This window comes from Sinocyclocheilus anshuiensis, unplaced genomic scaffold (assembly GCF_001515605.1).
Source record: "Sinocyclocheilus anshuiensis isolate Anshui unplaced genomic scaffold, SAMN03320099.WGS_v1.1 scaffold1611, whole genome shotgun sequence".
In the NCBI taxonomy this organism is placed as follows: Eukaryota; Metazoa; Chordata; class Actinopteri; order Cypriniformes; family Cyprinidae; genus Sinocyclocheilus; species Sinocyclocheilus anshuiensis.
The window spans coordinates 27,631-39,889 of record NW_015548275.1 but is presented as its reverse complement, the minus strand read 5'-3'; the positions used below and the strand labels follow the sequence as shown (position 1 = coordinate 39,889).

The 12,259-nt window shown below is 41.5% G+C and overlaps 1 pseudogene; it reads left to right on the top strand.

Annotated features, from left to right (window-relative positions):
* Positions 1 to 4,404, top strand: part of LOC107655770 (kinesin heavy chain-like) — a 24,507-nt pseudogene extending 20,103 nt beyond the window's left edge.
* Positions 4,405 to 12,259: the final 7,855 nt, after the last annotated feature.

Here is a 12,259-nt window from a genome sequence, read left to right as displayed (position 1 = left end):
AATGGCAGGGAAAGAGTTAAGCCACCGCTGAACAGTGGAAGAGAACAAAAACTCCGTGAGGAAGTAGCAGACAACAGAGATTATATAAATACTATTTTTGGTTGTGTTTTGTGTGTGACCGCTGACAGCTAAGCCAGTGAGACCCGGACACCATGTTGCAGCCACGTCTCCCAGCAGCTTCTCCTACACCTCCACGCGCGCGAGTAAACCTGCCACATCCTACAGCAACACTCTCTTCCAGCAAGAGGAGAAAGCTGCGCTTCAGAAAACCAACACGTGAGTGTCTGTCCTCCCTGTCCAGCTCCTGTCTGCTGTCTCCTCCTCTCACCTGCTGTTTGTTTATTTCAGTGTCGGATACAGCACTGTGAGATCCTCAGACATACCGAGCTCCTGTCCGCTCGACGTGGAGAACGGTAAGTGTGTGTGTGTGCTTTGACTGCACTAAAACCATTTGTCCACTACACATGTTGCTGGTACTTGGCCAGGGGATCTGTGAGCATCAGTGATGTAACTGATCACGTTACTACATGAGCAGCCCACAAACAATCATGATGCATTCAGGTATTTATGACTGTCACCTAGTTTAACTATTTAATTCAGTCCTTACAAACTGTTCACAAGTGTCTTTGATATAACAAAGTTTAGATGTTTATTGATAACTTGTACATATTAATTTGGTAGTTGGAAATTAAACCATTTTACCCCTATACTTCAATCTTCAACATTAATAGCGGTAATTTCTTGTTTTAAAAAAATTCCACCAGCCAGGTGTTTTGAAACACACTGGACCTCATTTCTGCAGGACAGTGGCTCTCAGGACCAGAAATGAGGAACTTATAGTAGGAGTGATCTAGTTTTGTTCTGTGTCAAGTTTACCCGGGGATCTTGTCATTGTAAAATCTTTTTTTGGTATAGACGTACCTTGTCTTTGGGCTTCTGACGTTCAGGAGCAGCAGGTTTAAAGAGCTGATGCAGAGCCATTATTTCAATCCCAGAACCAGTTTTTCTTAACCATTTTATTTTTTCGATGCCAAAGTAAGCTATTGTCTATGAAAGTGTGAGACTTCCTATTCAGTAGCCTCTATAGGTAAATAACTGGAAGAAAACAAAGTGTAGTAAATGATAAAACTATTTCTGTCATGACAACTCTCGGAGGGATTGGCATGGTAATGTACATGACAATGTTAATGTATTTGGTCTTGGCGGAATAGATATGCTACGCTGCTGCGGCAGAGCAAGTACCGAGACTTGCTACTGCGAATGCATCCACAACATGCTGCTGTGAGCATGTAAGAAATATTGCTACTGCAAATATAACATACATGAAATAACCTCCCACAAAGCAGGAGACATAAAAGGGACCATTCAAGCCAAGACAAGAACAAAACATACCCCAACAAGCAGATCTATCGCCAAGACATACTTGCGTACTGCTGCTGCTCCGAAGAGCCATGTGAACCGCACCGACCGGTTTAACGCTAGTGGGCTATGATTATGTGTGCCTGGGCTACCACGCCGACCGGTTTAACGCTAGTGGGCTATGATTATGTGTGCCTGGGCTACCACGCCGACCGGTTTAACGCTAGTGGGCTATGATTATGTGTGCCTGGGCTACCACGCCGACCGGTTTAACGCTAGTGGGCTATGATTATGTGTGCCTGGGCTACCACGCCGACCGGTTTAACGCTAGTGGGCTATGATTATGTGTGCCTGGGCTACCACGCCGACCGGTTTAACGCTAGTGGGCTATGATTATGTGTGCCTGGGCTACCACGCCGACCGGTTTAACGCTAGTGGGCTATGATTATGTGTGCCTGGGCTACCACGCCGACCGGTTTAACGCTAGTGGGCTATGATTATGTGTGCCTGGGCTACCACGCCGACCGGTTTAACGCTAGTGGGCTATGATTATGTGTGCCTGGGCTACCACGCCGACCGGTTTAACGCTAGTGGGCTATGATTATGTGTGCCTGGGCTACCACGCCGACCGGTTTAACGCTAGTGGCCTATGACTATGTGTGCCTGTTCTACCGCGCCGACCGGCTTAACAATAGTGGGCTATGACTATGTATGCCTGAGCTACCACGCCGACCGGCTTAACGCTAGTGGCCTATGACTATGTGTGCCTGTTCTACCGCGCCGACCGGCTTAACAATAGTGGGCTATGACTATGTATGCCTGAGCTACCACGCCGACCGGCTTAACGCTAGTGGCCTATGACTATGTGAACCTTGGCTACCACGCCAACCAGCTTAACTCTAATTAGACGCGCACTATGTGTAATGTTTAATTAATATACATTGCAATCCGATAGATAAGACCCCAGCAACCACCTGAGCAAATATCATCATTTAGTCATTTGACTGCTGTTACTTTCTCCACTTCATCAGTCCCAGCGGCAGCGTAACAGCTTGCTAATTCATGTTCGTGCAATGATGAGACGGACAAAGTTAGCCGATGCATGCCATTTTACTCTCTCGTGCAGATAAAAGTTGTCAAGTTACAGTGCATAAAACCCCCTGGGTGGACTGACGTGAATGAACTGAAATCATTTCATGTATCAGAATATACATGTTCTTTCTCTGTTTTCTGAATTACACCGCACAGTGAGAGCACACGTTGCACGAGGACATTTCTCCGAACTACACTACCCATAATGCATTTCACTCTGAACTAACTGTTACAGCCGTAGATAGTGATCTTCAGCATCTCCCGCAACACTGTCATTGATATGACTGCAATAAGCACGTGCTTCTGACAATGCGGGGAGCTGAACCACACACTCATCACAATGAAAACATCGACCTTAGAAATAACGAACGTGAACACTGGAATAATCGCCGATGTATATGGCGAACCCCCGTTGAAATGCATATACAAAAATGCTTATTTCATTTAACCTGTTTCATGTCTGTTACTATCGGCGTGTCCTCAGAGCGATTACATATGCTCTAAACTGCGTTTTGCTCCAGCTGTATAAACACAGATGCTAAATGCTGCTGCTAATATGCTTAATATTCGCTCCTGCATACAATGCAAACTGCTAACATGACACTTAGTTTAAACTTGATTATGGTTGCTAATTTTTTAATTAAATTAGTCAGACCACGCAACACACACAGCGATATGGATTAGAAGAGCATTCACTTATCTTAGATGTTGATTTCGCTGTTCTAAAGCAAGCTGCAACTGCAACGGCAAGCACTAGTCATATATTTAAATGTTGAGCAGCGAGCTCATTGGCTATCGATACAGGAGAGAACCAATCAGCTGTGCCATGTGATGATGTCATTAGGTCAGATTGAGTTAGACCTATCGGACTGCGCCATCTAGAGTTTCATGCCAGAACTCTGTATTCGTGCGACAAATAAATAATATGATAACAAATACCAGTTTGAAAATATAAAACAGAATAGAGCAGACTGTTTTTGTGTATAGCTAAAATAACCGGAAGTGGATGACACCGAAAACCTCACAGATTTACGTTTCAAATGGCCACACCCACTCTTGCGTTAAAAAATCAGGAGGATACATTGCTTGTAGCAGTAGTAACCTTTCATTCTCTTCCTTTATGCTTTTCAGGAAACAGTACAGATATTAATGATAACAGGTAAGTGAACTTGATATATTTTGTGACGATGTGTATTGACTGATTTTAGACTCAATTGCAATTTATTGGTTGAAGTCTATTTTTCTTTTTATTATAATTGTGAAATTTAAGTTTCCATCATCTCGCGTTTACGTGCATTTAACTGTGTCGAGTACGTTTACTCTCACTGCCTCTGTGTTTCAGGAGCGATGTTCACTGTGGCAGCATGGTGGACGATGCTTCACGAATCTACATCATGCAACAGGAGACTGCAGCCAGTTAATCGTTTAATGTAAACCAGCACATACGCATATAAAGAGTTAAGAAACTACTGTTTTCATCAGTGCGCTCTGCAGATTCTTATTTTGTCCCGCTTTTCCAGATATTCCAGTTGTGTGCATGCAGCCGTCCAGCCCTCGCCATCTTCGTAGAGCTCCAGAACTTTCACTCCTAGACTTCTTGGCTCTGTAGCGTCTTATATTGTATGGAATATATCATTCATGCAGAGTCATATCATGTATCCCGTCTCATGTATCTCACTGTTGCATGTTTGTCTGTTTAGTAAGAAAACCGCTCATAGGTTGTAAATGAACCCTCACGTACAGTAGATATTTGAATACACACATCTGTATTGCTTGCATTATAATACAGGAGAGAACTACAAATAACTTCCCTTTAGTCTTGCTGAGCCTTAAAGACAGTTAAGTATTGTGAATGTGTATGCGCAAATACACACTCCTAGATTCACATATAACAGTGTGTGTGTCATCATGTAGATTTTGATACATATTATATTCAAGTACTGACTACCTCCAATTGTGAAAAAAAAAAAAACATTTTCAATAACATTTGATTTGCATTGTATTTGTTTTCGCATCAAAAATGATTGGGATGAAAAATTGCAGAGATTCACAGATGCTGCAGTTCTAAAACGCCCCAAATGCTTCCGTTATTCTGCCAAAGGCTCTGACCAATCACAGCTCTGATTTCTCTCACAAAATCCTGATCAGCCAGTCAGGATGACAGAATGAAGAGCCGTGTGATCTTTCCCTGCAGGATCCTGTAAGCTCCGCCGGATGAATGTGTGACTCCATTCTTTCCACTTCTTCAGGATGTCTTTAGACAGATACGCTTCACTTGTATATTTAGCAAGACACTGAATGACTGAGGCCGTATAAACTCTATTATGATGAAGGTTTAATTTCGCTTCTCACACTTCTTCCCTAATTCAGACCTCTGACGTCACCACTAGAAGAGAAAATCTCACTTCACAAACTTCAGAAACAGATGAAGAGCATTTGTGCAATAGATCAGCTGATTTACACGAGATATCTTTATTGAAGGTTGTTGTATGTGATACATGTACAGTGTGCTAGTTTGCTGGAAGCCAATCCGAGAAATAAATGTAATTCAAAGAAAACTGTGATTCTTTGTGTGTGCATGTGTGTTAAACTTGTCTCTTTGAAATTATTGACATGGGCGACTTTATCTTGATGCCACAATATATCAAGGAGCCTGCAGACATACTGGTAGACAAAATGTTCTTGTTCAACATGAATGAACTGATTATTTAAATGCAAATACTCTCTAACTGCAAATGCTCACACATTTTGAATGAATAAGGTAAGAAATTGTGGTTACCATATGAAATAATCTGGCAATAATGTAACAAGAATTCATTATACCGTTTCAGACATAATGTAGACAGTTACGTACAGGTCTTCAGGAGGCCTGTTGTACAAAGTTACTGGAACAAGCTCTGAGTTTCAGAGCAGACAAATCCAACCCAATTTAGATCAGTTTAGAGTTCAACTCAGGGTTTGACCCAAGGTAAATACTTGTCACAGTCTTCAGCGGGTGTGCCCAGCACTTGAGTCCTCGCTTCATCTCTCCACACGCACCGTGACAATACTTATAATTTGCTTGATGGTAAAGGTTTAAAGTAGTTTTTTTTTTTTAAATCTGATATCCAATAATCAGTCCTGCCAGGGTTTTGTGATTGCAAAATTAAATAAATACAAATGTTTACGCATTTTTCACCTCGGTTTCAGTTTCACTTGCTCTCTGCGGCTCCTGTCAGTCGTGCTCCACCAAGTGTTCAATGCTGCTTATCTCAATCCCAAGAGGGCGAAAGGGAGTTTTACCATAAAGAAGTGCCATATATTAAGTAAATGGAGTAGAAGTAGAGGTGTGTGTTAGCAGAAGCATGGAGCTAGCTTTAGCTCTTTGACATGTCAGCAAGTGCCCTATTTTGAAGAACATGTCTGTTCGATATATTCAATGTAAGGGCCTTTGTATCTGTTGTTTAATGGGCTTTATGGTTTAAAGGGCTTTATTATGAGTTTTGTTCTAGAATATAGAAGATAGAATAGAAGAAGATAACCTATGGATTGGAATGGGATTTACTGTAGGGTGACCATATGTGCCATTTTCTCAGGATGTGTCCTGGCCAGGATTTCTATATTGCCTAAAATATCTAGGTTTTGGCTTTGTTTTGGCACACGCAAACAAAGCCAAAACCTAGACATTTTAGGCAATATAGAAATCCTGGCCAGGACGCGTCCGGAAAAATGGCACGTATGATCACCCTAATTTACTGCATAACCTGACTTTGGACTGTTTTTAGCAGAGGTGGGAGTAAGTTACACATGTGCAAGTCACAAGTAAGTCTCAAGTCTTAACCTTCAAGTCTCAAGCAAGTCCAAGTCAATTTTTGTGAGAATCAAGCAAGTCAAGTCACTGCTTTATGTCAAGCAATTCAAGTCAAGTCGTAGCTTGGGTCAAGTAAGTCACTGTCAAGTCATACAAATCAGACATTTGTAATTTTGCAATCACAAAATCCTGGCAGGACTGATTATTGGATATCAGATTTAACTGAATTTATATATTAAAATAACTTAAAACTACAGTAGTTATGGACTATGGGAGTTTTATTTGCAACAAACAAAAATTGCAATATGCATTTCTACTCAAAATGGGTCCACATACAACTTGTTAATAGAGTTGTTAATACAATAAAAATCTAAAAATAAATAAAAATTAAAACTACATAGCCTAAAATGTAAATGTAACTGAAATTAGTCCAACATAAAAGCATGAAAAGTATTTAGATACAGCCGTTTCAATATGCCTCAAACATTGAAGAAGTATTAAACAAATCAAGTACAACGGTTTCTATGCCACCAAATGGCATTCTTCAAACAGGCATCACCTTTATGGGACATGAACACATCCTTAAGTTAGATCCTTCCTTTTTAACAAAAGAATAACAACAGCAAGAAAAATATTAATAATTGAATCACACAAACCTTGCACCTGTTTATAATGTACATTATTAATCTGTATGAGTGCGTGTGTGTGTGTGTGTGTGTGTGTGTGTGAGAGAGAGAGAGAGAGAGAGAGAGGTGATTTGAGTGAGTGTGATTTATTAATATTTGTGAGTGAATGTGTGTGCACGTGTGCTTGCAAGTTTGAGTTTTTTTGTTTTGTTTTGTTTGTTTGTGTATGCATGGTTGGGTTCGCAACTGTATGATTTTTTTTCTTTTAAGCATCCCCATAAACTATCCATAGGCTTTTCACTCAAAGTCTAACACTGAAGACCAATTATTAGACACTGTACTGTACACATGCATATACTAAGTGCTACTGCCAAAAAAAGCTGACATTTCCTTATGAACAGTGAATAACCATTTACAATGCATTCCACTTGCAAAAAAATGTATTTGATAGTACTCACAAACTGTATTTGAATGCAGCCAAATTCTCAATAAAACTGTTTTCACTGGTATATTTTTCTGTTTCTGTTGTAAGACAACGGGATGAATATGAAATAGAGACTGAAATGCAGCCCATTAAGACTACATAACCAGCTCTCCGTTAGATGTTAATCTGCACAAAAATCCTGATTCATAATCACGATGTCGTCTAATGAAATCAAATACACATAAGATAAAGACAATGGCCGTGCTGTGATTTCGGCTATATTTGCATGTAAAATAGAGTTAGAAGTGACAAAATATCTTGTTTAACCTAAAGCGCTGCTACTCTCAGCCGCTCGCTGAACAGAACAGATGCAGAGAGAGGTGTGTGCGTGCTGGGAAAACAAGACCTCACGCTCATGCGGCAGTACCGGCGAGTCTCAGAAACTAAATAAGGTTTGTCCAAGAAGTCGCTAGATTTATCTCTAGGCACTTTTTATTTGGAAATCTAGCGACAAAGTCACTAAGTTGGCAATACTTGGTTAGGTTGCGGTGCGTTCAAAAACAAACGTAAAAAATAAAAAGTTATTTCGAGTCATTTAACTCAAGTCCGAGTCCAGTCTCAAGTCATGAATATCAAGTCAAAGTCAAGTCAATTCTTTTATGAATATTTGTCAAGCAAGTCTCAAGTCCTAAAATTTGCGACTTAAGTCTGACTCGAGTCAAGTCATGTGACTCGAGTCCCCCACCTCTGCTGAACAGACAGGAACTAAAATATTCAGACCAAACGAGGATAATTAAGACACAGATGAACTAACGTAATCAAAGGGGAGACAGAAACTAGGTCAAAGAACAAAACTAGACTGGCAAACAAAGTCGAAACTAACAGAAACCGTGACTGAATATCCCCTCCTGGAAGGCGCGACCTCATGCCATAAAGAGAGGAGGATGAAGAGATAGCGAATGGATGGTGAAAGGGGCTGGCTAGCACCCCGGTGGAGAGATGCAGGAGGAGGTTTAGGAGGTGGACAGTCGACCAGGAGCAGAACAACAAACAAAGTCCATGGAGGTGCAGGTGGAGGAGAAGACCAGGGAGGAGCAGACGGAGGGAGGAGCCAAGACGGAGACAGGAGGAGCCAGGGTGGATCAAACAGAGGGAGGAGCCATTGAGAAGACAGGAGGGAACTGGAGCAGGAGGAGCCAGGTGGGACCCAGACCACAGCAAGGAATGCGGAGAAAGGGCTGACGACTCCAGGGGGCCGACTTCCGGAGGCGGAGCCGGTGGTAAGGGAGCCCAGGGCGGAGACTGAGAGCTGTTGAGTCAGGGCAACACAGAGGATCAGGAGGGCCAAGGTGGAGCAGATGGCTCAGGCGACCGAGGCACTGACGGGGTTCTGGAAGGACGCGTTGGAGCCGGAGTGACAGAGGACCAAGGTGGAGCTGAATGGAGGAGTCCAACGGAGCCAGAGGGACGAGGCGAAGCCAGAGGAGTGTAGTCCCGAGGCAAGGGCAGGTCGATGACCAACCAAGGTGGAGCCAGAGGGACGAGGGAGCCCAACAGAGCTGGTGGACTGATGGGCCAAGGCGGAGAGGAGGAAGATAGGAGCAATGGTGGAGCCACTGGGTCGATGGGCCAAGGTGAAGTCTGGGACTCAGAGGCGGAGACAAGGAATCCTCCAGCCACGACGCCGATGGAGACTGGCAGACCCGTGGCAAACCCACAACACAGACTGAGGGTGAGCTGAGGGGCTGGCGGGATGCAGCGGCAAAGGGGCAGAAGATAGCTGACGACTCATAAGAGGAAGTGGGAGAGGGAGGCTAGGCGGGAATAATGGGACTGGGTTCTGGGACGGTGTGTGCTGCTCACACACACCAAATGGTGACACCCATGACAGGGAGTGCCACAGACAGGGGAACAACCTCCGTGGTCGTGACAGGACAGGCAGATAGTTCCAAGTAGACAAACAGTTCAAAACAGACATCCATGGTCGTTTCAGGACAGACAGGGAGTTCATAAACCGCCTCCTTGGCCGTAACAGGACAGGCAGAGATTTCAGACGATGACGGAAGATTGGGGATAAGAGAAGTCTATCAAATCCTCAAGTCTATCGAGTCCTCAGCTCACCCTCAGCGGTGGTACAGTGGGCTTTCCTCCATGCCCTTGCTCTTCACTGTTTCATCCACCGTTGTGTGCGTTGTTGCTGGCTCTCGCACATGGTAAAACGATTGATGAGGCTGTGGCTCCGGGACGATCCTCAGCTCTGTTGCTCTTTCTGGCGATGGCTCGTCGGGGGTAAATCACGCCGCTTTACTTTCTTCTTGGTCGGTTATTCTGTCACGGTGCTGCGAGATTGAAGGGGCACGAAGAAGGCAAATGCAAATAGGGTATCTATTCCACAAACACTAAAGAACAGGTAATCCACAAACAGCAGAATGTTTGGTACAAACAATAATAACCGACAAACTCAAACTGAATGGAGAGGAACTAAAATACACAGACCAAATGAGGATAATTAACAAGACACAGATGAACTAACGTAATCAAAGGGGAGACAGAAACTAGGTCAAAGAACAAAACCAGACAGGCAAACAAAGTCCAAATTAACAGACACCATGATGGTAGGAAATTACTAGTCATTTAAATTTTTTATCAACTATGCATTCCATTAGTTTTGTGAATTGGTATGTTTCGTCATGCCGTGAAGAAATACAGAGCTTAGTATCATCAGCTGGTAAGTTGGAATCAACTAACAATCACAGTGAGTCATGACATCTGTTATTGTCACTTGCACTGCTTGCCACAAGTTTAGTGTAGCCTTCTCTGTCAGTGGTGAGAGAATCGTGATAAATGCAGTGAAACAGACAGGCTGAAAGAGAAGATTTCAGAAGTAGAGACATGCATCCAAACTTTTATTGAGGATATTAAGAGACCAAGTGCTTTCCATTTGGCTTTGCATGTGACTAGCTTAGCGAGCCCGTACATTGTTTGGTTCTGGTTGTAGAGCCGATGCAGCAGGGCGATTGGGTGACTGTAAGGTGTAGGGATGTAACGATTCACTCAACTCACGATTCGATTCACGACACTATTACTTTTTTAACAAAATGAGATTTAAGACAAATTATAAATTAAATGTGTCCTTTTATTATTGCTTGGACAAAAAACTGTACGTTTCTTTGTGAAACTGAAATATAACACTAAAATAATATACTAATATAGCACTTGTAATTTATTGCTCTTCTGTTGGTTTTGATTGCTTCTAATGTCCTCATTAATCATGATCCAAACAAAGATGCTGCATGCATGCAACATGAGCCATTTTTAATCTAAATTACATTGTATAATTTCTAAATATGAAGCAAAAACAGAATGGTTTGACTTCAGTTTTGGGAAATTATGCAGAAAAAATATCTGCATGAAACAGAAACAGCAGAGCTGAATGAGACGCAGATGCACTCTCTGCCAGCAGGTGGCGCTTAAACGCATGAAACAGAAACAGCAGACGAGCTGAATGAGATGCAGATTCACTCTCTGCCAGCAGGTGGCACTTAAAGCGTTTCATTGGTTTCCGCTGGACAACAAAGCAGCGCTGCACTTATGAACTTTAATATGCATTATACAGAGGCAAGAGGAAAAGAAAAAATACCATCGAAAGACAGTAAGTTTCCCTCAGACATACATTCATATAAACTCCTGCCCCTAACTGAATCGTGACTGCGTTCCAACTAAAACCTCTCCCTGTGGTTTTGGGTTTTTTGGTACTTTGATTTTTTTTAGCATACTGTAAATAAATACCACTTATTTCATTTGGGATATCAAACTGGCAACAGTTTATATAAAGTGTAAACATACCCTCTTTTTTCAGTAGTTTTGATAATATCTTACCACTTCCACTAAGCTTACCAGGAGAAGGCACACACTCATGGGCAAGGACAGGTGCATCCAATTAGAGGTTTGCATTCCTGTGGCTTTCCTGATCAGATTTCTTGCAGCGTGATTATAAACTTCGGAATAAGTCAGTAACTCTGGTGTACTTTGGATGGGAACGGGCAGTCTGACAATAGCCTGCTCCCAACATTCTTTGACAACAGTGTACCCACGCTTCAATCATTCTTATCGAGCACCTGCATAATCAGCTCTAGGGCTGTAGCTATCGATTATTTTAGTAATCGAGTATTCTACAGATTATTCCATCGATTAATCGAGTAATCGAATAAGAAGTTATTTTTCTTTATTAAAGAGCAATACTAAATATACAAGAGATAATAAGACAGATCTCTTAAAATAAACAACTAATTTGTTTTCTTTTTAGAAAAATTAAAATTTTTATTGATGAAATTGCATACATTAATAACCGTGAAAACTAAACCCATTTAATGCATTTAATTGCCAAATTACATTCAAAATGCAAATACAAATATATAAATAAAATTAAAATATAAATAAAAATAAATAAAAAACAAAAATCTATTTCACATTACTTTAAAAAAGGTAAACAGTACAAACTAAAACTAAGGCATAAATCAAAATAATAGTAATAAAAATAATAATAATACCTAAACATTACATTTATGTCGTGCAACTTAACTTTCAAGTTTCAGCCTAACTAAAGCTCCAGCATGACATAAGCCTTTGCTGTCTTCTTGGAAGGCTTTGTGGCTTTTGTGAGAGGCAAAAATCAGTGGAGAGGAAGCTAACTTGGAACAAGAACAAGAGGCCATACACAATTTTTAAACACATTTTTCTGCAACATGAAATTAGAGTTATTTGGAGAATAAACCCTCTTAAATGTCTCTTTACGTACTGGTGTGTGTGTGTGTGTGTGTGTGTGTGTGTGTGTGTGTGTAAAACTTGTTTTTGATATCCTTCATATTCTGTGTGCGGGTCAGCTCACAGCAGTGATAGAAATTAATCTGTTCCAATAAGTTTAAATTGATTTTTACATTTTATGGGCATTTTTACCTTTATAAAGCC